At 33.0% G+C, this 26,361-nt stretch overlaps 1 long non-coding RNA gene across 9 annotated transcripts in view; it reads left to right on the top strand.

The window, feature by feature from the left end:
• The window catches only part of LOC131393918 (uncharacterized), a 121,528-nt gene that overhangs the window by 83,065 nt on the left and 12,102 nt on the right, over positions 1 to 26,361 (top strand). Inside the window, exon 11 of one of the 9 annotated variants that reach the window (XR_009216015.1) lies at positions 10,721 to 11,257. The exons of the other annotated variants lie outside the window; for them this stretch is intronic. This is a non-coding gene — a long non-coding RNA (uncharacterized LOC131393918). Of the gene's footprint in view, positions 1 to 10,720; positions 11,258 to 26,361 lie in introns of those variants that run through there. 9 annotated transcript variants of the gene reach the window in all.

Here is a 26,361-nt window from a genome sequence, read left to right as displayed (position 1 = left end):
CAAAAAGGGACATCACCAGAATGATGAAAAATAAAGGTGTTCTATCCTTTGGTAGCATTTTAGGAATAACTGATGACTTTAATGACAGATCTAAATAAAGGAGAAAAGTTCCCCTATAGGAAAGTGATACAGCAAAGTGACCATATTGGCCCATTTAAAAAATAAAATAACTGCTGCTCTGGCCCATTTTACACATATATTTCTTGCTTTTTAAAAATCATTATGTTAATAATAATAATAATCACTAAAATACTAAGGACTTACTCTTTCCAAGGCTCTGGACATAGAGCTTCAAGTTCATTATTACATTTAATCCTTAGAATAATCACTTTCATTATGCATTATAATTCCCATTTTATAGCCAAAGAAACTGAAGAAGAACAACAACAAAAAGTCATATAACTTGTTTAACATAACAGATTGAGTAAATGTTAGAGTTAGAAATTAGTCAAGATTCCTTTTTTTCCCATTGATTCTCTATTAACCACTCTTGTATGTGTGCTGCCAGTGAGATTACTTTCAATGTGATGAAGATACATATAAGACCTGAGTACAGTTATTTAAAACTTCTGAATCTTAAATATGAGAAACAGTCTACTGAAAATATTTCTTAAATAAAATATAACATTATCAGTATTCATATTAATTTTAAATATCAAGTCCCTCTATAAAAGTGATGCCAACTATTTAAAATGTAGATAACAAACTGATACACAAATATATTTTCACATTACACCTATCTATATAATTCTTTAATTGGTAAATTCTATCGTCATAATATATAGCACTTTCTTCTCTTGAAAGAAATAATAGCAAAGTCATTTTTTTGTCTCTGCTTAATGGTATTTTCTTTCCTCAAAGCCCCCGAATGCATGTTTGTGTATCCTGGTTATCAGTCCTTCTAGTTCTTCTATGTGAGCTGCCTTCACAGCAGGGCAGCTGACAGATGGGTGGTGTGGGTCCACAACTGGAAAGCGAACCCAGGCTGCCGAAGCAGTGAGAGCGCTGCACTTTAAACCACTGGACCATCAGGGCTGGCTCTGCTTAATGGTGTTTTTAATAATATCATCGCTATGTATATAATGGGACATGATTAAAATTAGCTTAGATTAGAATACAATTATCTAATATTTTCTGTCTAATAAATTGTTTTGTAAGATTATTTGTAAACTTAAAATGAATTGATCTGTTTCATTCATCTATATTTAAATTTATTAAATACTATAAATCTATTATTAAAATATCTATAATAGAAATAAACATATAAATATGTGTAAAATATAAATATATTAAAAATAAAAATATAATATATTTATATTATCATAAGTATATTATTGAATTTATAATAAATTAGAAATGTTTATAATATAATTTCATGTCATAGCTTTATCTAATCATCCCTAGTTATTTTTTTTCTTCAAAGCATAGAAACATGGGAAATTAAATTTTAGATATTTTGATAGGAGATTCAAAATATGAAGCCTATTGTAGAATTTATCATTTATTTCATATATTGCCAAGACAAGAATAGTAACTTCTGAAAACAAAATAAAAGAAGTTGGACATTCTCCCATGTATTTTTCTTGTGAAATAGCCAACTCTCTAAACAGTTACTGCAAACAATATAGTTCAGAGCATTTATCTTCATATCAATATTGCATAAGTAAACAATTACAAACATGAAAACTTATAAATTGTTATTAATAAAGCTGCCTCAAAGAAGAAAATCTTAACTTTTGTTTAACCTGATTTCTAATTGTTTCATAGGATTACTAATTTTTTTAATTTTAATTTCTTTTATATTTCATCATTTGAAGAGATAATGGATATAGCAAAAGCAGAGAGAGATATGGTTGACTAGTTAACTTTCAACAACAACAAAGCATATTTATGAGCCTAAGTTGATAATTTTTTATATTCTAGGAATGTTGTTACAAAAAGTCTTTTTGAGGAGCTCAGATGATCCAGAGATATTTCAGAAGCTCTCAGTTAAACGACCATAGAAATCATTTACTTTGTTTATTTGTTCTTATCTTTTATCTGGATTCAAACACAAATCATAATAGAAGGGAGCATATAACACTTTTTAAATAATGCTCAAATAAAGGAGAAAAACTTATAATTATTCCATGTGTTCATATAACAAGGGGGTTATATGAAAGGTTTTATAATATTCCCAGAATAATAAAATAGAGCACAGATGTCTCATCTGCGTCATAAAAACACCTGACTAGAATTTAAGATTCCTGTTGTGTGGAAAGTTGGTCATATGCTGTTTAATTTCCTTCTGGAATATTTTTAAATTCGTTGAGAAATATATATATTTAAAGCTCTAGAGAAAAATAGAAATATTTATTAAAAATGAAAGAAATGTCAAGGAACTGCCCCATATTTTCGTAAAATAAATTAACATAAAATTCAAAATATTTTCCTTTTAAATATGCAATCCTCAATTTGACTTCTAATGATTTTTAAAAGTGATCCATAAATCGAAATATACCTAAAAATATGTTTACTTTAGCAAAAGTATCAAATCAGTTATGAGCCTTTATACAAAATGAAATTTGTAGGCAGAAATTCCTTTGGGATCTGTTGTTCTCTATGTGCAATCCTAGTCATATGTATTAGTGGTGAGAGAATCGATTTAAGGTTTTGAGAGTAATCCATGAATAGCATTTTGTTGTGTTAAGGTACACATATTTAACCCAGCTAAGACTGTTTAAAGTCTTCACTAATTTTCTGGCCATCAATGGATAGAATTATCTTCCATGACGTAGTATAAATACGTTATAGCTTGTCTGCCCACAATGTTTTCATCTTTCAGTTAACAAATACACATTTTTTCTTGGGGAATTAATACACCCCCAATGGATGTGGTTTTTGTGGGCTACCAGTCATAGTATCACACAAAAAAGTTCAAAATTGATGGACCTATGATCCATACTAGGTCAATTCCGTCCTAGATCCCATGAATATAGAAACCCAGGGACTGAAGATAATTTGAGCTGAGTCGGCTAACGGCAAACTTTAGTAAGAGGGTTTTTAAGCTTGTTGAGATTCCTGGATCTGCCTTAGCTTTTCCTTGGACTTGATCCTGTGTTTCACTGTTTCATGATTAGTATGGGCTAATCAGAATCCTTCAAATGAATGCACTTTTCTTGCTTTAATTAGTTATACCTGGTTTCTATTGTTTTAACCAAATTATGTGATGCATTTTGTCAATATAGAAAAATCCTTCTGAGTCTGATAAACCCAAACCTATTATTCTTTCTTATTTACTTTCATTTCACAGATAGTCAAGAAATCAATGCCTTCAAAATTTTGTTTCATTTGGCCTGAGTAGGTGCAACCTTAAGTAGAGAGAGAGAGAAAGAGAGAGAGAGAGAACACTCTAGAATTGATTGGATGTGGTAAATGCGGGCTTCTAAGAAGCCTGTAAAAGAGAACATAGTAAAATTAAATTGGCAAAAACTGGTTGTGGCACGAGTTTGTATTTAAGGCAGCGATGACTGGTGAGAAAGGCATAATAATCTCGTTCTACACGATTGCTGAAGATTTCTCTCAAGTTATTGTACAACTGTTCTTTGTGCTTCTACCAGAGATGACACCTAGTCTTATTTACAATGGGTTGGATAACACCATTCACAATTTGAAGCTATAGACAGAATGACCTACGGAACATATAAACTACCTGTATCCAAGCCCGCCTGCTCCTCCCTGCCACCTCCTTCAATACTTTGACGCAATCACACTTCTCTTAATCCTTAGTTCAATGGTGTGCATTTGTGGGGATATGTAGATTTGCCTGTGACATTCCTGGTTTTATGCTATTGTTTTGGTTTAACTATTAATGGTACTATTATTAAAAGTGTCCAGATGTGGATGAGAAATTATGTGCTCATCTTACTATCGGACAGTTAACAACGAGGTAAAGAGGTTAATGGAACTTTTTTGGGAAGAATGAGGAGCATAGCAGAGTTCACTATTAGAATTACTCACACTGCAAATAAAGATCCCCAAGCAAAGAAAAGTAAATTAAAGTTGTAATTAAAATGTTTAGCTTCAAATGTACATTTTTGAACGTATATTCTGAGTGAAAGTATAAACTGAATAATATTCACATGAGCAATTGGAGATGTTTCACATACAGCATTGAAAAGAAAACACCGTGTGTGTGTGTGTGTGTGTGTGTGTGTGTGTGTGTGTGTCACAGAAAGGTAACTGGAATAATCATTAAATAGGTTCTGGACAAAAACCTGAACTTTTATCTCCTTATGCTGCTGACCATTCAGTGATCTTATATGTCAGTACCCAGGACTTTTGCAGCTTGATTGACAAAAAAAAAGTAATAGCATTATGTGTGTATGCATAGAGATAATTCCTCAGCTACTGAGCTGAGATACAAAAGATACTGTCCCACTATTTATTTTAGAGTTACACTTTTAATTAACGTGAGGATTTTGAATTATTTTTGACATGCTTCTTTACAAGAAGTATCACATATAAATAATTCTAGATAGGTTTTCTTGTTCTCATAAAAAACAACCACAGCATAAGAAAGCACATCATATAAATTTGCTTAGTCATGCATAGCTAGAATCAAGCAGTGCTGGGTTTACACTTAACGTCATATCTTAGCTTAGTAATATCACCATGCCGCTGGCATTTTATGAGGAATAATTACAGGAATACAATGTACCTGTCTTTCTCCCACAATTTATGCATTTTTAAAAAGTTAAATACCTTAAAAGAGGTACATTTTACTTTAATTATTTGAAAATAAAATGTTAAGTATATTTATTTTCTCCTTTTATTGCTATTATTTGCTTGTATTTACTCTATGACTTGCTACTGAGAAAGTTTACAAAACTCCTGAATTTAAAAACAAACACTTGAATATTTAACATTTCTTCTGCGAATTTTCTAAATTTTTCCAATATAATTTGGGCACTTACAGCTGACTTTTAGCATAGATAAATATCTGGTTTCCACAAATGACCTGAGAACCCTTGTAGATGTGACCATCTTATGAAAATGTATTGATGTTTCCTCACAAATCTCAGGGAGGTAGAATGAAAATAAAATATATTTTAAAACAATAAAAGTAGGCATAAATGTAGAGAAAAAAAGCTAAGATAGGAACAAGCAAACAAAAAAACCAAAGAATGGAACTACAAGTTCCATATTAGAGGAAAATTCTCTACTAGCTGGGGGTAGTCAGTAAATTTGCTTCTGCGTTTCCAACGATAAATATGGAGGAACACATCTGGTACTGTCATCCTCCCCCCCCCGCCCCTGACACACGTACACCCACACAGGTTCTAGTCTACTATTATCTCAAGAATTGCTCTGATTAATTTTCTAGATTGAAGATTCTAAAAGAGTGAAGTGTGCTACTTTATTTCCTGTAACTCTCTTTTCATTTTAGAGTTAGAACTATGGATTAAGAAGTGCTGGGCAACCTAAAGGTTTTAGGATTAATATTACTAAGGATATTGTTATTTAAAGTAGATTTCTTTATTTACCTCAAGAAGGATCAGAATTTCATGTGTATTGTTGGGCGTTTGTACTATCTGGTCTTAGTTTTATTATTGGTTTAAAAAAATGGGTAATTTTTTTACAATACAGGGTTTGTTTTTATGTTTTAATTTTGACATAATTTCAAATTTAGAGGCAAATTGCATGAGCAGCACAAAGAACTCTCGGATATTCCTCACTCAGATTTCACAAATATTGACCTATTATTACATTTATTTTATTCTTTGTCTTTTTATATTTGTTTGTTTATTTATAAACACACAGTTCCTTAATTGCAAGTTGATGATATCCCTTTACTCTTCAATACATCAATAGGTATTTCTTAAAAAGAGGATTTTTTAATATTACCGTAGTAAAATTATCAAATTCAGGAAACGTGTATTAACGTAACACTATTATGCAATCTACCGACTTTATTCAAACTTCACCAATAACCTAATGATATTCTTTACAGCAAAAGAAATCAAACATCACGCATTACATTTATCATGGATCATAGGTCTCTTTAATCTGGCAAACTTGCAGAGTAATTCTGTGTATCTCATGATGACGTTTTCCAGGGGTCCAGGGAGTTGTTTTGTAGATCACCTCTCAATTTGTGTAATGCTGCCACATGATTAGATTCAGGTCATGCCCTTTGGGCGGGAATAGCACGGAAGTGATCCTGCATCCTCAGTGGTTTGTAACTGTACGTGGATGCTGTTGACCACTCCTGTTACTATCCATGCTAACTTTGATCACTTGGTTAAGGTGGTGTCTACCAGCTTTCTCCACTGTGACTTAACTATTTTACCCTTTTCTTAAGAGTTAATAGTTATTGTGAGGAGGTATGTTAAGACAAAGAAAATATCTTATTAGTCTTCAAATGTCTACCCATCAGCTTCACATCCATTGTTGTTTCTTGCCTAAATCTATTATTGTGATGTAAAATTCCATGTGTGCTTGCAAATTCTGGACTTTCTATTTTATTGCAAAGGTCTATCTTTATATTCATGTGCCCATATCACACTGTTTTAATTATAGAGGCTTCAGAGTATGTTTTATTATCTGATATTTGGAGTCATCTCACATAGATGTTTTTGCTTGTGTATGTGTATGTGTGGTGTGGTGTGTTTCCCTGCTATTCTTAAATATTGAGATTTCCATATGAAGTTTTACATCAAATTTTCTAGTTCCAGTAAAATATATGTTAGTGTTTATATTGGGATTACATTTAACTTATGAATTAATTTAGGAAGATCTGAGTTCTTTATTATATTGAATTATTGTATCTAAGAACAAGAAATGTCTTTCTACTTGTTCAGGTCTACTTTAATGTCATTCAGAAGTGCTTTAAAATTTTACTCATATAGTAAAATTTTGCATATTTTCTGTTAAATTTACTCTTAGTTTCTTATTTTCTTTTCCGTTATTTTGAATAGTTTCCCCTCGTTATATCTACTATTATTTATGTATATGGAGACTATGGATTTCCTGTTAGCTACTAAGAAAGCTTGTAAAACCCTTGAATTAAAAATCACAATCTTGATGAGTCAGCCCTGATGGCCTAGTGGTTAAAGTTCAGCTCGCTCTGCTTCAGAGGCCAGGTTTGGTTCCTGGGTGCAGAACCACACACCCACCTGTCAGTTGCCATGTTGTGGCAGTGCTTCAGGTAGAAGAACTAGAAGGACTTAGAACTAGGATATGCAACCATACACTGGGGCTTTGGAGAGGAAAAATTTAAAAAAAAAGAGGAAGATTGGCAACAGATGTTAGCTCAGGGTGAATGTTTCCCAGCAAAAAAACAAAAATACAGTCTTGAATGTTTAGTTTGTCCATTGAATTTTCTAGTTTTATTCAGTATTGTTTGGGCATTTACAGCTAATTTAACATATAAAAATGTTTAGTTTTCACAAACTTTCTATCTGTTTAAAGAACATTTGTAGACATGACTATTTCAGACTGTTTTCTGAAAATGTGTATATTTTGTCCTGATTTTCCCTCATAAATTGCCAGGAGATAGAGGGAATGTAGCACATTCATTTTTGTGATCTTATAGCTGAATTCAGGGGTGGCCTGGCAGTTCCATTATGCATGGTTATCCTCTCCTGAGAGCCTCCTCTGTGTTGATGTATCTTGGTGGGGAATTCACCTCCACATCTTGACCTCTTGACTGACTTTATTGAATTCTTTTACTCTTTGAGTTAATTTTATCATTCTTTATCTGGGATTTTCCAGATATCTGATTGTATCATAAAGATTGTTTTATTTCTTGTCTTTTAATTCTTATTCTAGTTGGTTTTCCTACTTAATTGAATAATAGTGGAGACATTGGACACCTTGCCTTGTTTCTGATATTAGTGGAAATGCCGCTGTTTTCCCCAAAAAGAAAGCTAGTGTATTTAGGAATAAGACACATATGCATGTAAGCATATAATCATCATAGGAAAGATATCTTTTAGTTCCCATTCTCTGATTTTTTTTTTTAGTTAGACATAAGTATTGAAGTTCATCAAAAGCTTTTTCTACATCTATGGAGATATTTATATGATTTTTTTCCCTTAAGTGTTAATATAGTGTGTTACATTAATGCAGTTACATTATATAAACAGACTTCCTAATGCTGAAGCAACTTTGAATTCCTGGACTAATTTTTACTTGAGCTTCATGTATCACTTTTTTACTGTGATATTTATAGAGACTATTCTCTCACATTATACATGGAATTTTTGTCATGGTATTTGTAAGTGTTACTAGTCTAAAATTTTTCTTTTTCTTTTCTTTGTACTGTCTTTATCTGGTTTAGTTATCAATATTATATTTAGGAACAACTTAGATACATTGATAATACCTGGCCTTGGAGGTTTGGTAGATTCCTTTGTGATACCATCTTGCCCTTTTGCTTTTTCCTGGGGTAGTTTTAATAACTTTCTTAATATCTCTAAGGAAAATTTATGAGGTGAAGTTTTCTATCTTTAATGTGGTTAATTTTGGAAAACTGTATTTCCCTAGGAAATTCTCGAATTCCTCTAGGTTTTCCTATTTATTTGCAAAAAGGTCTCATAACTTTTATAAAATTTACTTTGTTTGAATGATTATTTTCCCTTCAGAAATTTTTATTATGTTTTTGTGTATTTTCTCTTTTTTCTTTAATTAAAATTTTTAGCAATATGTCTATTTGTTAATCAGGATCTATGCACATACCCGATGAAAAGGACCAACAATCATCCAAATTTCTTGAACTTTAAGATGGATGAAGTAAATAGCTGGGCATTTGAGAATGTTTTCCTTGGAGAAGAAGTGAGCGTTTCATATGTCTGGGGAAGGGCATACACACATCTTTTGGTCACCAAAGTGATGCACTGAGTTAGCAATTGATAGCTGTGTTAAAATATTCATTTATTGTTTCTCTCCATCTATAGTCTTCCATAGAAATGGGAGAGTCACCGGTTAAATCAGCATATCATCACATAAAAGAAAAACTACATTTCTAAGCTCCCTTGCAGCAAAATTTAGCTATTGGTTAATGATGAGTAATACATGCAAATTCTGGGAGATGCCCGCAAGGAGGGGAATAGGTTTTTAGGTCTTTTCTCCTTTGCTTTCTATCTTAATGTTGAATAGATTTTGGATGTTGTGTCTAGAGCAGCCATTTTAGACCCTGAAGATGATCTTGTGGAGGGAGTTTACGCACAGGGATCAACTAAAGATAAAGGATATCTGGTTCTCTGATGCAATACATACTACAGCATGTGTGGAGAAATAAACGCATGTCATCCTTTTGTTTGGGGATATTTTGAACTTTAATAAGTGGAATCGTAGTGGATACTGTTTTGAATCTTCTTTCTTTTGCTTGACCATATGCTTGTTCAAGGCATACATTTTGTGGAATATAACAATACTTTGCTCATTTTTGTTACTTATATCCTAGTCCATTGGATGAATTCCCCAAAATTTCTTTAGGTATTATACTATTGATGAGCATTTGATCTGTTTCTACTTTGCAGTTAATGCTGCTATGAAGATTTTCTTGTATTTCTCTTTTGGTAACTGTGTGTGTATGTGTGTGTGCACTCAACTGATTGATATATATTTATATACATAATATTTATATTATATATATACACACACATACAGGAGTACAATTGCTGAGTGATAGGATATAATTATGCAAAGTAAAGGCAGTTTTCATAAATATATTGCCTATTTCAATACTCTTGTGAAATTCATATTAGTACTTTTGCCCATTTTTTTCCTATTATTTATCTTCCATTTTCTTACTGATTTGAAGGTTCTACTCATATACTCTGGATATGAGCCTTTTGTTGGTTGCATGCATTTCAAATAATTTTCCACTTTTTGGCTTGATTTTTTCCCCACGTTAATGGTAATTTTAATGAGTTGAAGTTCATCGTTTTAACGTAATCCAAATTATCAATCTGTTCCTTAATGGATAGTGTTTTGGTGTGTTTACCAAAAAAAAAAATTTTATATAATGCAAATTTTTGTAAGCTTCCACAAGCTTTATTTTTAACTTTTACTTTTGAATCTGCCTTCCAACTGAGATGGCCTTTTGGGAAATGTTGTGATATCAGGGGTATGATATGGTGTGTGGTAAGGATTATGATATTTTTTAATATCATACGGATATTCAATTGACCCAGGACAATTTCTTGACGAATCCACCCTTTCCTACTCAAGTGTCCATAAATATGTTGACTTGTTTTGAGGTGTTCTCTGTTGTTCGGTTTGTCAAGGTAATTGTCTATTTTTCCAGTACTATATTATTTTATATATTTCTGTTATATAAAACTATATTGTTTATATTAAAACTCCTACTCTAACTTTAAGTTTGACTGATGCTAAATAGTTTAAAATTCTCACCATTTTCTTTTTTTTCAATATTTTCTTGACTCATCTCGGGCCTTTTATTTCCTGAGAATTTTAGATACAGTTTGATCTTCTTAATCTGTTGTGTAGAATTTGAGTCATTAACATTTCAAACACTGTATCCATCCTATTCACACTCTCCTCTTCTTTTAGGATTCTAATTACACGTATATGAGAGCCTCTTTCTGCCCCATCTGATATTTGTGCTTTTTTTCTTTATGTTTCTATTTTCTTTTAGTGCTTTTACCGTATCTAATTTGTTGTTAAGCTCAACTATTTACTTCTTAATTTCAGCTATTGTTTATCGCTCTAGGCCGTGAAAACCCTGTGAATAGAAGCTGAGCACTGTCTGATACAGCACTGGAAAGTGAGAAGATGGAGCAAACAGACTGGGCAGGGTTCTCCTCTGCTATCCACAGGGTCGCTAGGAGTCAGAATCCACTCAAGGGCACTAACAACAACGTTGTATTCCCACAGTCATTTTATGTGCCTTTGTTTTTTAATGACAGTCCCTGTACATGAAAAATTCTAAATAATTTGAAACTATTGGTGATGTTATTTTTCCACTTGAAAGGATTAACTTTATCCTCTGCTGAGCAGTTTGCAAGGGATAGTTATCTTAATCCAATCAGATATTGAGTTTATTTGAAGCTTGGTTTCATTTTTTTTAAGCCTTATTTATTTATAGCTTGCTCTTACTCTTACGCTAGAGCCTTTGAATCTTCAAGGGAAAACCTGGAGTATTTACACTGGTCCCTTTTCTGTAGTGGCCCCTTAAACCTAACTTTTTACTTAGGGTGCTCTGAACCTCGTAAATGTGCTGTTCTCATAGCAATTGCTTCCAAACCGACAGAAGTCTTTTTTTTTTTTAATTTTTTATTTATTGTAGTAACATTAGTTTATAACATTGTATAAATTTCAGGTGTACATCATTATACTTCTATTTCTGCATAGATTACATCATGTTCACCACCCAAATACTAATTACAACCCATCACCACACACATGTGCCGAATTATCCCTTTCGCTCTCCTCTTTCCCCCTTCCCCTCTGGTAACCACCAATCCAATCTCTGTCTCTATGTGTTTGTTTATTGTTGTTACTATCTACTACTTAATGAAGGAAATCATACAGTATTTGACCTTCTCCCTCTGACTTATTTCACTTTGCATGATACCCTCAATGTCCATCCATGTTGTCACAAATGGCTGGATTTCATCATTTCTTATAGCTGAGTAGTATTCCATTGTGTATATATACCACATCTTCTTTATCCATTCGTCCCTTGATGGGCACTTAGGTTGCTTCCAAATGTTGAACTCTTATCTCTTAGCTTTCATTCTTATTAGCATCCTGCCCCCACAAGTCCATGATAATTCTCCAATGCTTCCAAACAAATTTATTTTATTTTTTATTTCCACTTTTTAAGTTGCTCTTATACGGAAGACTAACCTGAAACAGGCTAGTCCGCCATTTCTGAAAGTGAAATTTGAATCTACAATCATCTATAAGCCAGTGTTATTTGGGGTTTTCTTTACTTGAAGATGAGCATAATTCCAGATAGTGCCAGTCGGATAATAGAGAAAGTTATCGAGCAAATTATTTGACAAACAAATGTTTGGCAACATTATTCTTATGTTGAGAAACAATATTGATTTGTCTCTGTTAGAGACTCAAATCCTTCTCTTTGCACACTAGGTACTATGTGACCTGCTATGCATATATAAACTGGGTGTTATATCCAGAAGCACTTCATTATCACTTGGAATTAGACTGTAGCAGATCCTGAAAGCATACTTCCTATGGATCTTATTCTTCCCATGTGAGGAGTTACAGGTCACTAGTAAATTTATAAATAATTGTTTAAAATGAGTCTTTTTTACAGACAGTTATGTGCCATATGTCAACCCATTGACATTTGCAGTATTACTGCTGAGCCCAGGGGTGTCTTTGAAGCTCAGTAATGCATGAGCATTGTATCATTGCTCAGGACTTCACGTATTATATCACACTGACCAGTATTCCTGCAAGGAGAAATGGCCTGCTGTATAGTAACCCATGATTTCACCAGTTTGTTCAGGGAATTGGAAGGGATAGGATAATATAGGATTTATGGTAAAAGAATTTGTGATAGAGAAGTTTTGAAGTACTTATATGTCAAATGAATTCTCACCAAAATACCTCAGTGCAGAGGTGCCTCTAATAATCTTGTGAGCAACCTGTGCACAACAATCACACCAGTGCTTGCTTAATGGCCCCACCAATGGTGGCCATAGTGGCAGAGAATAAAAACTATACGTGGACTCAAATTCCAGGTCTTCCTCTCACTGGGGCTGAACTGACTACCATTAGCACTGAATTCGCAGCTTGGTATAGCCCCCTGAGGTGAGGCATATTGCGCAAATTAGACCCCTGCTAATCATGAAGATTGCCGCAATTTATTCACACTGATTTAAACATTTATTATGCATATGGAGTTTTCTTCCTCATCTAGCATAAATTTTATGACACCATCGTTGTACTTAATACTTACTTGCCAATACATTATAGCATACAACCTTGCTTCTGTATAAGAAACATTTTACATTTACAGATCTTACCACACTTCCCATTGCCCAGAAGCAGCTAGCCTTGTAGAATTTACAGACTAGCCTATTGAAGACATAGGTATGGCGCTAGCTAGGATAGAATACCCTACAATGTGAATGTGCTCTTCTACAGAATGTGATGTATTTTCTGAACTAATAAAAATGAATGGTTCTATTTTTCTCATAAATAGGAGAGAAGAGTTAAGACATGAAGGGGTGAATATAAATCCCCTCCCCACAGTTATTATCCTTAGAAAAATGACTGGAAATGTTTCCTTCCTATGGCTAAAATTTTAGCCTCTGCTTAAAAATCATAGTACTTATGAAAGAAATGTTTTCATCAATACTGTCATTGATTTGGAAATGACCTGACCATTTAAGTTTCCTTGAACCACTTGTTGAGGCAAAAAAAGTGGTTCCTATGTTGTCTCATGTGGTTGATTTTAGTGATCAGGAGGAATACAGTTGCTAGCCCTCTAAGGGAAAAGTATATTTGAGAAAATATATTGTAATTATAAATAATTGTAATTATTGTAATTACTTCCATGATCAGAAAAAAAATGGAAAACTAAAGCAAATTTGACAATTAGGGCCACTGAAGCCACAGATTCTTTGAGATTGAAGGTCTAGTTCACTCTGACAGTTAAAATAAACAAAAAACAGATAACTGAGGTTCCTACTGGGTTGTCAAAGGACCCTGATTCAGGTAGTTATTAACATCAATAACGCCTTGTAACCAACTTCATAAATTTGAACAATGATCACCAACCACACTTTCTTCCTTGATGTGAAGCGTATTTGTTTATATATGAGTCCCTTTTTCTTCCGTCTCATTACTTTATTAATTAATATATATTGTGTTGATGATATTTAACTTTAAGCTTCAGGATAAAGAACGTAAATGTGGTGTTATAGCTACAGGACAGGGACGATGGGCAGCACCCAGAGGTCCCTGACTTCCAGCTGGACACTGTTGGGTACACTTACACTGTTGGGTCCAGCAGACTGTAGTGGACATTTGTCATTTGTTATTGCCTGAAACCCATCCTTCCCAAAATACAACCCAGGAAATTCATTTTCCCAGCACTCCTTATAGATAAAATGCAGGCAAGTAACTGATGTTCTTCCAATGAAATGCACTTTCAAGGGCCTTTGAATTGGCTATAAACAGCATGAATGAAAGAGTCTTTGAGGAATATCAGCTTTTACTTTCGTATTAGAAAGAGGCCCCCAGATCTGTTTTAACACCATCCTTGTTAGGTGTTTGTTAGTGTTGACTCTGTGAATTACCTACTGTCTTTTAGTGATTTTTTTAAAATAAGTAGTCAGAATGGATTCTGTTATTTGTAAGAACCCTGAGCAATAGTAGATTAATGGTTACTTTCTTCTTGAAATTTTTCTCTCCCCTACCTCACTTAACTGCAGACGTGGTGATAATTGAGAATAGTTTTCAGATGACAAAAGTTTGTGAGTAATACTTTCTAAGTCTTTAAAAATATTGCTTAACGGGGCCCACCCCGTGGCGCAAGCGGTTAAGTGCGCACGCTCTGCTGCGGTGGCCTGGGGTTCGCCGGTTTGGATCCCGGGTGCGCACCGACACACTGCTTGGCAAGCCACGCTGTGGCGGCGTCCCATATAAAGTGGAGGAAGATGGGCACGGATGTTAGCCCAGGGCCAGTCTTCCTCAGCACAAAAAAAGAGGAGGATTGGCAGATGCTAGCACAGGGCTGATCTCCTCACACACAAAAAAAAATATATATATATATATATTGATTAACATATAAAGAAAGCATATACCAATACAACTATCAAATCTGGGATTTTGCTATTACTTTGTTTCATTAAAAATAATAAATACTCTCAAATAACTGGAATCAATTTAAATATATTAAATATATATATTTAAATACACACATACATATATGTGTATATATAAGCCGTTAAAAGAAAGGAAGGAGGAGAAAATAGTTTCTAGTCATCCCATCTAGGAATGAATCAGTGGGAAAGCATTCTTCTGAAGTATGTAATTTAATTTTATACACAATCTAAACCTTATTCTTACTCATTGTTTTTTCCCCACATGTGAGTTTATGTTACTTTTACAGTATAACTTACTGTTTATACCTTTCTTAATTATAACATTTTTATAACTTTTTTTAAGAAGGATCAAATTAAAATTTCTTCATTAAAACAAAGAAAGAAAACATAACTTTAAAAATGACTGTCATTTTTTGTGTATATGAGGAAGATTGGCCCTGAGCTAACATCTGTTGCCAATCTTCCTCTTTTTACTGAGGAAGATTGGTTATGAGCTAACAACTGTGCGCATCTTCCTCTATTTTGTATGTGGGATACTGCCACAGAATGGCTTGATGAGCAGTGCGCATGTCTGTGCCCGGGATCCAAACCTGCATACCCCTGGCCGCCAAAGTGCAGCATGCAAACTCAACCACTACGCCACTGGGCTGTCCCCCATATTGTCATTTTTTAATAGAAATGAAATGTTAGAGTTGGATATTATCTTTATTTTCATTCAATTTAGAAGATGCCAAAACCTGTTTTCTGGTTTTAAGTACAGTGTCTTTTAAATTGTTTTTCTCCTTTGCTTACAGAAAGTTTAGGTACAGTGCCATTTCTTATACCATATATACGTTGGCTTATTATCTCAATGGAAAAAAAAGAACTATTGAAATGAATAATTCTTATTCTTCATATAGAAATTTTTTCCTATGTTTTCATAGTATATTAGTTCCCCCAGAATTAAAATAATGCTACAGAAAAGATTAACTGCTTAGTGTTTAAATTGGGAACCGTGTATTCTTTATTTTGTATATGAATTTGCCTTCTACTTACTGTACTTATTCTATACTGCAATAGGATAACCTTTCTTAAATGTATTGTGATACAAAAAAGTAAAAAATATGTCATTCTCATATCTACCCTTAACTGGTAGCTATATTTATATAATCAATAAAATAGCATTAACTCATCATCAGGATGTGGTTAATGATGTATGCCAGAACTTTTTCTCCCAAATTTTGTTCTTAACCATTCTTTCATTCTCTATGTTTCATATTTTTTATATTTTTTCTCTATAAACATTGTTTTAATTTTTACTTTTTTACTCTTTTGGATTTTTTTGAAGTTTTCAACTTTTTAAAGGCATTTTGATTATTTTCCCCTCAAAATCTTAACCTATTTAAAACTGCAAATACCTTAAAGGTAAGCTTATTTATCTTTAGAACACCATCTTCTTGTATATTTGATAAATTAATGTTTGTTAATGAATTAATTAATCTGGATAATTTTCAAAAACCTTGTTGGCAAATATTGTGGTATATTGTAAATTTGTTGGAATACCTCGACTTCTTAATAGAAATTCCTGGAGCACAAGAACATAAGCGTAAGTGTCATGTGATCAGGATTTATAAATCCCGTTAATTTCTCTTTTTATTGTACAATGGCTGGCTGCAATATTTCTCACATAAATTAGTTGACCAATAATTGTTTAATTACCTATTAATTGTGAATATATATTGAAACAAATATATTTTTCAAACACTAATATCTCAATCTCTTAGATTGTCTCTCAAATATTTTGAGTGAAGTGCCTTTAACAGCAAAAAAGATAAAACAATATTCCTTGTGCCGTATTCAGGTCTATTCCATTTGAAAAATTCTCATGAACACTCAATCTATTTTAAAAATGTAAATAGATTTTGATTTCTATTTCTTAATATATCTATCTGTTTCATTCATGTGATAAAACATATTTTCCTAATTTGTGAAATAGAAACAATCAGCCTTTCTAGTAAGCCATACATACCATCGCTGAGCCAGATCCACTACGGGGGCTTGCTCGTGAAGCCCCTGACTCCCCTCCCCACCCATTACCTACCCTTGAATAGATAGAAAACAAACACTTCCTTTCTTTTCCAATGTTTTTGGAGTACTTTTGTACAAGCTGTGTTGGTATTTGGCACTATTCTTTTTTAAACGTGTTTATCCAATTTGCCATGTACTATGTATAACTTAACTTTGGAGGTATGAATCTGAGTATGATTATAATAAATGCCTGTCTGTACTTTTGATGCAAATTAGAATGCTATTCATTTCCAATCTTGTTTATCTTTTATAATTAGAGGTTTTTTTTTATTTCATTCCAAATAACTTAAAATATTTACTTGGATTTTGGATTAAATTAGTCGACCAATAACTAGGATCCTTGTTCATTAAACAAGATATATTTTGTTATTATAGGGTAGATTCCTTCCTCTCTTCAAATGTTGTGAACATCTTAACTTTTTCTTGAGTGGGAGAGTGGGTGGTATTTGTTGTGAGAGAGAGAGAAGATTTTATTTTCAGAAGTTGGGTCATATTATCTTAATACTCATTTGTCATCCCAATAGCACAAAATACGTCAAAATGTGATTCAGGCACTAATTACATTTTGTTTTTGAAATTCTACATCTCTAGATTGGAAGTTCACTTAAATAAATACATTTCTCTATATTTATAAACTAATTGAGGAAAGGAGAGAGACTGAATTTCTAGAGTCTACCACAGTATCAGAAATCTTGTAGTCCTATAATAAATGTTTTTTATAAACTGAAGGAATAAATTTATTTCTGTGGAGTTGTAAACTCATTCATGTGACCATTTGCCTTTGCAGAGAAAATTTAGATTTTTTAGATCTTTAACTTATCTAGTCTTCCTAAGAGTTCATTCATTTGGTCACTTGACAAATATTTATTTATTGAGTGCTTAATAAATATTTATTTATATATGCCAGACATTTCTATTCTATAGCAGTGAAAGGTAATAAATGAGATAAAAAATAGAGAAATGTGAGTATTTTAGACTGAGATAAGCACTAAAGACAAAATGAATTTGGAGAAAGTAAGTGTTGAAGAAGGGAATCTTCATGTAGAGTGTCCAGAAAAACCCCTCACTGTTATTTAAATTACACCCTAGGGGAAATAAGTGAATGAGCCATATACCTATTGGGAGCCGAGAATTCTAGGCAGACTTAGGATAAGAGCAGAGACCCTGTGGGGAAAGTATGCTTAGAAAGTTTAAGAAAGACTGAGAGCCATGAGGCTGGAACAATGTAGGGAATAGGAATAAAGTCAACTAGGTAACAGGGTTACCACATCTTGTGAGGCCTTTTAGTTCATTGTAAAGAATTTGACATTTGCTCAGAATAATGTGAGAAGCTGCTAGAAGGGTTTGAACAGAAAAGTGGCCTGATCTGATTTAGATTTTTTTTCCAGCTTTATTGAGGTGTATGTGACAGATAAAAATTATATCAATTTAAGATGTACACATTGCTTTGATATCCATATACATTGTGAAATGATTACCACAAACAAGTTAACATATTCATTACTACACATGATCATGATTTTTTTATGTGTGATGAGAACACTTCAGATCAACTCTCTTAGCAAATTTCCATTATGCAGTACAGTATTAACTATAGTCACCATGCTGTACGTTAGATCTCCAGAACTTATTCATCCTGCATAACCAAAACTTTGTACCCTCTGACCAACATCTCCCCATTGCCCCCAGCCCCCAGCCCCTGGCAACCACCATTCTACTCTCTGTGTTTATGAGTTTGATTTTTTTAGATTCCGCATATAAATGAGATCATACAATATTTGTCTTTTGGTATCTGGCTTCTGATTTAAATTTAGCAAGATCATTCTATCTTCTGTGTTGAAAATAGGTTGGAGGAAGGCAAAGGGTGGAAACAACAGTTAAGCCGCTAGTGCAATGCTTCAGGCGAGAGATGGGTGGAGATAGAGGAGGTAGTGAGAAAGGGCCAGATTCACTCTCCTGTGCTCCAATTTACATGCGTTGTCCACAGTCCCTAATGCATCAACATTCCACTCGTCCTGCTTGTAGGGCATCACTGCCTTTTCTCATGCTCTTCACACAAGAAATATTCTACCGCTTCTCTAACAAAAACTAGCAATTAAGGCCCTTCTAAAAAACAAACTCCTCCACAATAGCTCTTTGGATTCCTCCCAAACCTACTCCCTCCATGGTACTATTTGTTCTGTCAAGTATTGACTTCCAGGCGCTAACCTGCAAGATTCCCAGGAGAATTAAATTATGTCTAATCTTTACAAAAGCCCTTCAAAGAAGAAACGATCCCTCTTTCCCCTGCATAATGAAATCTAAGACACAGAGGGTTTCAATGATGCTTCATAAACTGCCCAATTGATAACGTACAGCACTAGATCTAAAGCCAATTCTATTTTGTTTCAAAGCTCAAAAATTTTTCACCCTGTCACGTAACCACCTGATGTGCAATTTATATCTTCATATGTAATAACAGCAGCAGCGACAACTCCTGTTAATATACCTAACATTACTCAATGCAGGAGCTTTGTCGCTCACCCTGGAATTTCTCCCAATTGACCATAATATAGAATTAAAGATTTCTATTATTTTAAATTTCTCCTTTTGAAAAGGAGCTAACATTGATATATATTTTGATAACTTTTTAGTAGTTTATTTTCCTCCTAAAGAACCTAAGTTGTTTCATTCAATTCCAGAATTGCAGCTATGTGTTCATCTCTACTATAGTTTTGTTTTTTTCCTTAGATTTTAATTTAGCTGTTTTAATAATATAAAGTAATTTGAAATGTCTGATAGAGATAAGTTGATTTAACTTAATTAAAAATTACTAACTTAGCCCATTCTCCACTGCTTAAATTAGAATTTCAATTAGGATCTGTGATCAGCATTTGATTTGAGGATTTGATTGTATAGGAACATAAATTCATATCAATTGTATATCGTATTTTGAAAGTTTTATGGTTAGTACCTAAATCACTATTATGATATCACTATAATATAATTATAAGGGTGACTATTATTACTATTGTGAGATTTTTAAATTAAAGATTCTAGGGATTCTAATTATAAGATACAATTTTTTTTTCACATTTTTTACAATTTCACTAATTGAGATATATGTGAGGTTTGATGAAATATAATTAGGCAGATATTAGAATTGAACCTTTCAAAGTGAGAAAAGATAAGAATACATTTTTCTAGAAGAATCCCTACTAAAGGCACTTCTTGTGCTGGAAAAGTATTAAATAATTTTGGGGAAATTCTAAAAGCTACCCAGGTTTTACTCTAGTTACTGTGCTTTAAAATATTGTGTTCCAAAGAGCATTTTCAATATTTTTTCCCTGCAAGTATATGTTAACAGAGAACATTTTTAAAATGTATAATAAAATAGAAGTATCTTTGAGATGCATATTAATATTTTATTTCTAATCTTATCAAATAATTAAGTTTAAAATGAATGTCTCCTTAAGATCCTCAGATTTATGGAACACATGTATAAGGAATTTATCATTAAAAGGGCAATTTTAGTTGGTCATGCCGTTTCTTTCATCTATCTGTCCAAAATTTCATTAACGCTCTTGGCATTGAGAAAACCTTATACAGAGTTCTGAATAACTGAAAAAGGTTTATATTCCTTAAATATTTTTAAATTTTAAATGAAACCATAGAAGAGACCTTATTAGGTTTTCCTCTATTTTGATTTTATCTAAACTTTCAATCAGCTTGAGTTTAAAATATTTGACTTATTATTGCTGCAGTTGTCTTATAGTGATAATTATTAAAACTATATCAACCTTACCGACTAAATAATAAACTCTTTTTTCCTTTACAAGTGTGACACTTCTAAGTGTTTGAGACCTAACAATTAATAGTCAAAAGGCCAACTGTCATCATTTTTATAACACTAATTGGTGTAGTAAACACTGATGTCTGGAAAATATAGTCCCTCGGTTTTAATATTTTTCTCTGACCAATCTGCCTGTTTATTGCAATCCTCACAAATCATCAAATCGATATGTATTTAAGTGTTTTCTACGTGCTATGCGAAAGGCAGTTTAGAGAGTATAAGGAGAAATGGAAAAATACTGCACAATTTATCCCACATTCTTTTTTGAAATGAATTGAGCAAGAGAGTGGCGTGTAGGCCAAAGAGAAATGTGTACATTTTTTATAAAGTATACATTAAATAGAAAGAAAATATGTTTCCAAAAGAGTACATGACAAAAGTCATAGTTAAAAAGTAAAATGAAAACAAAAGAAATTTTAGTGCAAAGGGATGGATGTAACACATACTATAAATGTCCTAAATCTGTGATGCATGATGGACTATTTCTGGATGATCAACACAAAATCATTAAACATGATCAGTTATAGACTTCATTGTTTAAAATATAGCAATTTATCAGTAAATCAAAAGAAAAAATGTTTCCCTTGATTCTTATATATATAAAAAAACCTTGTAGTTAGGCCTTCATGCAGGGGCATCTTAGTGATTTAGGGAATATGGCCTCTGATGTACTCCAACCATTAAAATCACAGACATTTTCATATGGCTGTCTGTTCAAGCGTAGGTGCTCTTTGCTGTGTTTATTTGTTTAAGGAGTTATGTTTTAAAAATTAGCTCCTCATTCTATCCCCCCTGGATTACCCTGAAAACTACTACTCTACTTCTTCGTGAATTTGACTATTCTGAGTAATTCACGTAAGTGGATTGCATAATATATGTCCTTTTGTGTCTGCCTTATTTTACTTAACTAATGTTTTCAAGATTTGTCCACGTTGTAGCATGTACCAGAATTTCATTTCTTTTCAAGGCTGAATGATATTCCACTGTATGTATGTACTATATTTGGTTTATCTATTCATCCAACGATGGGCATTTGGGTTGTTCCCACCTTTGGCCTAGTGTGAATATTGGTGCTGTGAACATTGTACAAACATCTATTCGAGTCCCTGCTTTCAATTCTTTGAGGTATATACATACAAGTGGAATTTTTGGATCATATGGTAATTTTATGTTTTATTTTTTGAGGAGCTGTCATATGTTTTCCACAGATGCTGCACCATTTTACATTCCTACTAGCAATGCGTGAGTGTTAAGTGTTCCAATTTCTCTATATCCTCACTAACACTTGTAATTTCTTTATTATATTTTATATAATATATATTATATATGTGTATTTATAATGGTCATCCTAATGGGTGTGAAGTAGAATCTCATTGTCGTTTGATTTGCACTTCTCTAATGATTAGTGACGTTGAACATCTTTTCATGAACTATTTGTATATCTTCTTGGCAGAAATGTCTATTTAAGTCCTTGGTCCATTTTTTTAATCAAGATTTATTTTAAGAGCAGTTTTAGGTTTACAACAAAGTTGTAGCAGAAGGTACAGAGATTTCCCATACACCCTCGTTGCCCCCACAGATGCATAGCCTCCCCCATTACCAACATCTCCCACCAGAGTCGTACAGTTGTTACAATTGACGAACCTACATTGACACATCATATTCACCAAACTCCATGGTTTGCCTTAGAGTACATTCTTGGTGTGGTATATTCTATAGGTTTGGACAAATGTGTAAAGGCATATATCAATCATTATAATATCATACAAAATATTTTTACTGCCCTAAAAATCCTCTGTGTTCTGCCTATCCATCTCTGTACCCCCCCAATCCCTCACATCCACAGATCTTTTTATCATCTCTATAGTTTTGCCTTTCCAGAATGTGATATAGTTGCAATCATACATTATGTAGCCTTTTCTCATTGGCTTCTTTCACTTAGCAATATGCATTTAAGTTTCCTTCAGATCTTTTCAAGACTTGATAGCTCCTTCCTTTTTAGTGCTAAATAATATTCCATTGTCTGAATGTACCACAGTTTGTTTGTTCATTCACCGACTGAGGACATCTTGATTCCTTCTAAGTTTTGGCAATTGTGAATAAAGCTCCTATAAACCTCCATGTGCAGGTTTTTGTATAGACATAATTTGGGTAAATACCAAGGAGCATGATTGCTGGATCATATGACAAGACCGTGTTTAGTTTTGTAAGAAATTGCCAAACAGTCTTCCAAACTTGCTGTACCATTTTGCATTCCTATCAGCAATGAATGACAGTTCCTACTCCTGTGCATCCTGGACAGCATTTGGTATTGTCAGTGTTCTGGATTTTGTCCATTCTAATAGATGTGTAGTGGTATCTCACTGTTGTTTTAATTTACATTTCCCTCACAACATAAGATGCAAAATATCTTTTCATACGCTTATTTGCCATTTGTGTATCTTCTTTGGCGAGGTGTCTGTTAAGGTCATTGGCTATTTTTAAAAGAAAATTATTTGTTTTCTTATTGTTGAGTTTTAAGAGTTCTTTGTATATTTTGGATAACAGTAGTTTATCGGATGTTTCTTTTACAAATATTTTCTCCCAGCCTGTGGCTTATCTTGTAATTTTCTGGGTATTGTCTTTCACAGAGCAGAGTCTTTAATTTTAATGAAGTTCAGCTTATCAATTATTTCTTTCATGGATCATGTCTTTAGTGTTGTATCTGAAAAGGCATCACCATACCGAAGGTCATCTAGATTTTCTCCTCTATTATCTTCTAGTAGTTTTATAGTTTTGTATTTTACTTTTAGGCCTATGATCCATTTTGAATTAATTTTTGTGAAGAGTGTAAGGTTTGTGTCTGGATTCATTTTTTCACATGTAGATGTCTAATTGTTCCAGCATCATTTTTTGAAGAGATTATCCTTGGTCCATTTTTTTAAATTAAGTTGTTAGTTTGTTGTTGTATTGTAGGAGTTAGTTAATATATTCTGGATGTTAACCCCTTACTAGATATAGGATTTGCAAATATTTTCTCTCATTCTTTGGGTTGCTTTTTCACTCTCTTGATAGTGTCCTTTGATGCACAAAAGTTTTCAGTTTTAATGAAGTCCTTATCTATTTTTTTGTTTATTATCAACTTATCTATTTTTTGGTTTATTTCCTGTACTTTTGGTAATATATCCAAGAAACTATTGACAAATGCAATGACATGAAGCTTTTCCCCTATGTTTTCTTGTATGAGTTTTATAGTTTTAGCTCTTCTGTTTAGATCTGGATCCATTTTCAGTTAAGTTTTGTGTATGATGTAAGGTAAGAGTTCAACTTCATTCTTTTGCATGGAGATATCCAGTTTCCCAACACCAAATGTTGAAGAGACTCTTCTTTCTCCACTGACTGATCTTGGCACTCTTGTCAAACATTGTTTGACCATGTACGTGAGGCTTTATTTCTGGGCTCCCTATCCTCTGCCACGGTCTATATGTCTCTCTTTTTTGCCAGCACTACATTGTTTTGATTATCGTAGCTTTGTAGTAAGTTTTAAAATCGGGAAATGTGAGACCAACAACTTTATTTTTCTTTTCCAAGATTGTTTTGGCTATTTGGAGTTCCTTGAGATTTCATATGAATTTATAATGTATATAATTGTCAAAATTTATCAACTTGTACATTTTAAAATTGCTTAGGGGGCCGGCCCCACGGCCTAGTGGTTAAGTTTGGTGTGCTCCGCTTCTGCAGCCCAGGTTCAGTTCTCAGGTGTGGACCTATACCACTTGTTGGCAGCCATGCTGTGGCAGTGACCCACATACAAAATAGAGGAAGACTGGCACAGATATTAGCGCAGGGCAAATCTCAAGCAAAAAGAGGAACATTGGGAACAGATGTTAGTTCAGGGTGAATCTTCTTTAGCAAAAAAAAAAAAAAAGCTTAATTTATTAAGAATTGTTTATCATATGTTCAATATGACTGTTACCTGTGCATCTGAGAAGAATGCATGTTCTGCCATAGTTTGGTGGGGCATTCTATAGACTTATGCTATGTCTAGCTTATTTAGAGTGTTATTCAAGTCTTTTATTTCCTTAGTGATGCTCTGCCTAGTTGTTCTATCAATTATTAAAAGCGGTGTATTTATGCCTGTAATTATTATTGTTGAATTGTCTACCTCTCCCTTTAAAACTGTTAGTTTTTACTTCATGTATTTTGGTGCTCCATTTTTAGGTGCATGCATGTTTATAATTGCTAAATTTTGATGATAGATTAACCCATTTATCATTATGAGATGTCCTTCTGTATCTCTAATAACATTTTGTTTGATTTATAGTTATTTTGCATAACATTCACATAGCCATTACAGTTCTTTTATGACTGCATTGTGCATCGTATGTTTCTTCCATTCTTTTACTCTCAACTTGTTTATCCTGTAGACATTATAGATTTGGATGTGCATTTCCCAATAGATAAATGTTGCCTTTTTTTTTCGATCATTCAATCCACTCACTTTTAATATTATTATTGATATGGTTATCTTAACATCTCCTATTTTGCTTTTTGTTTACTACACATTGTTTGTTTGTTTCTCTGTTACTCTTTTAGTACCCTATTTTTTATTTAGTGTCTGTTTTCTACTCTAACATTTTAATTCTTTAAGTGTTTTTAGATTTATTTTTTGAAATATTTTAGCTTTAGCTCTATTGCTTACTATATATATCTTAGCTTATCAAAGTCAACCCAGATTTATAATAACATGGTTTCAGGGATATATAGATACTTTTCTACTACACAGCTCTGTTCCATCCTTCTCTTTCATGTAGTATTATTGTTATACACATTGAGCTTACTTATGTTACAAACCCAACATACACTATGTTTATTACTTTATAATATCTTATGCCTTCTGAAGAAGGTAAGAGAAAAAAGGAGAGAAAGTATTTATAATGTTTTTATGTTAACCTTATTTACCATTTCTGATTCTCTTCATTTTTCTGGTAGATTCACATTTCCTTATTCCCGTACAGCTTGGTTCCCACTTTTGTGCTGTTATTGTCAGATATATTATATTTCTTTATGTTATAAGCTCCAAAATACAATTATATATGTATTGTTTTTATGGGATTATTTTCTAAAAATCACTTGAGGAAAGAGGAAATATGAAAATGTATATCTTTATGTCAAAATAGCTTTAAAAAAAAACAAAGTCCCTGACACCTAGCAGACACCTAATAACCACATTAAAGTCCTAATGGGAAACAAAATTAAGATAAATCTACAACCAAAGTGGACAATTTTTAATATATATTCTCTTGTTAAATGAAAAATTAAACAGACAAAATGTAAGAGTGCAGAAGATTTCAACAACATAATTTTAAAATGTTGACCTAATGAGAAAATATAAAGTACTGGCCCCCAAAACTTTAGATTGTATATTTTTTTCAAACAGACAGAGAACATTTATGGAAACTGATTACATGGTGGGCCAGAAAGAAAGCCTCCACAAATTTTAAAGCGTTAAAATATAGTACATAATCTCATATTGCTGTAACATTAATCTAGAAATCAATAACAAAAAGAAAATAAAAATATGTCTAAATGTTTTAAATTAAGAAACAAAATGCCAGGCTGGCCTGGTGGCGTAGCAGTTAAGTTCATGCCCTCTGCTGCGGCAGCCCG

Source organism: Diceros bicornis, chromosome 29 (assembly GCF_020826845.1).
Source record: "Diceros bicornis minor isolate mBicDic1 chromosome 29, mDicBic1.mat.cur, whole genome shotgun sequence".
Classification (NCBI taxonomy): domain Eukaryota; kingdom Metazoa; phylum Chordata; class Mammalia; order Perissodactyla; family Rhinocerotidae; genus Diceros; species Diceros bicornis.
The sequence above is the reverse complement of the archived record's forward strand: the minus strand, read 5'-3'. Positions and strand labels throughout refer to the sequence as shown.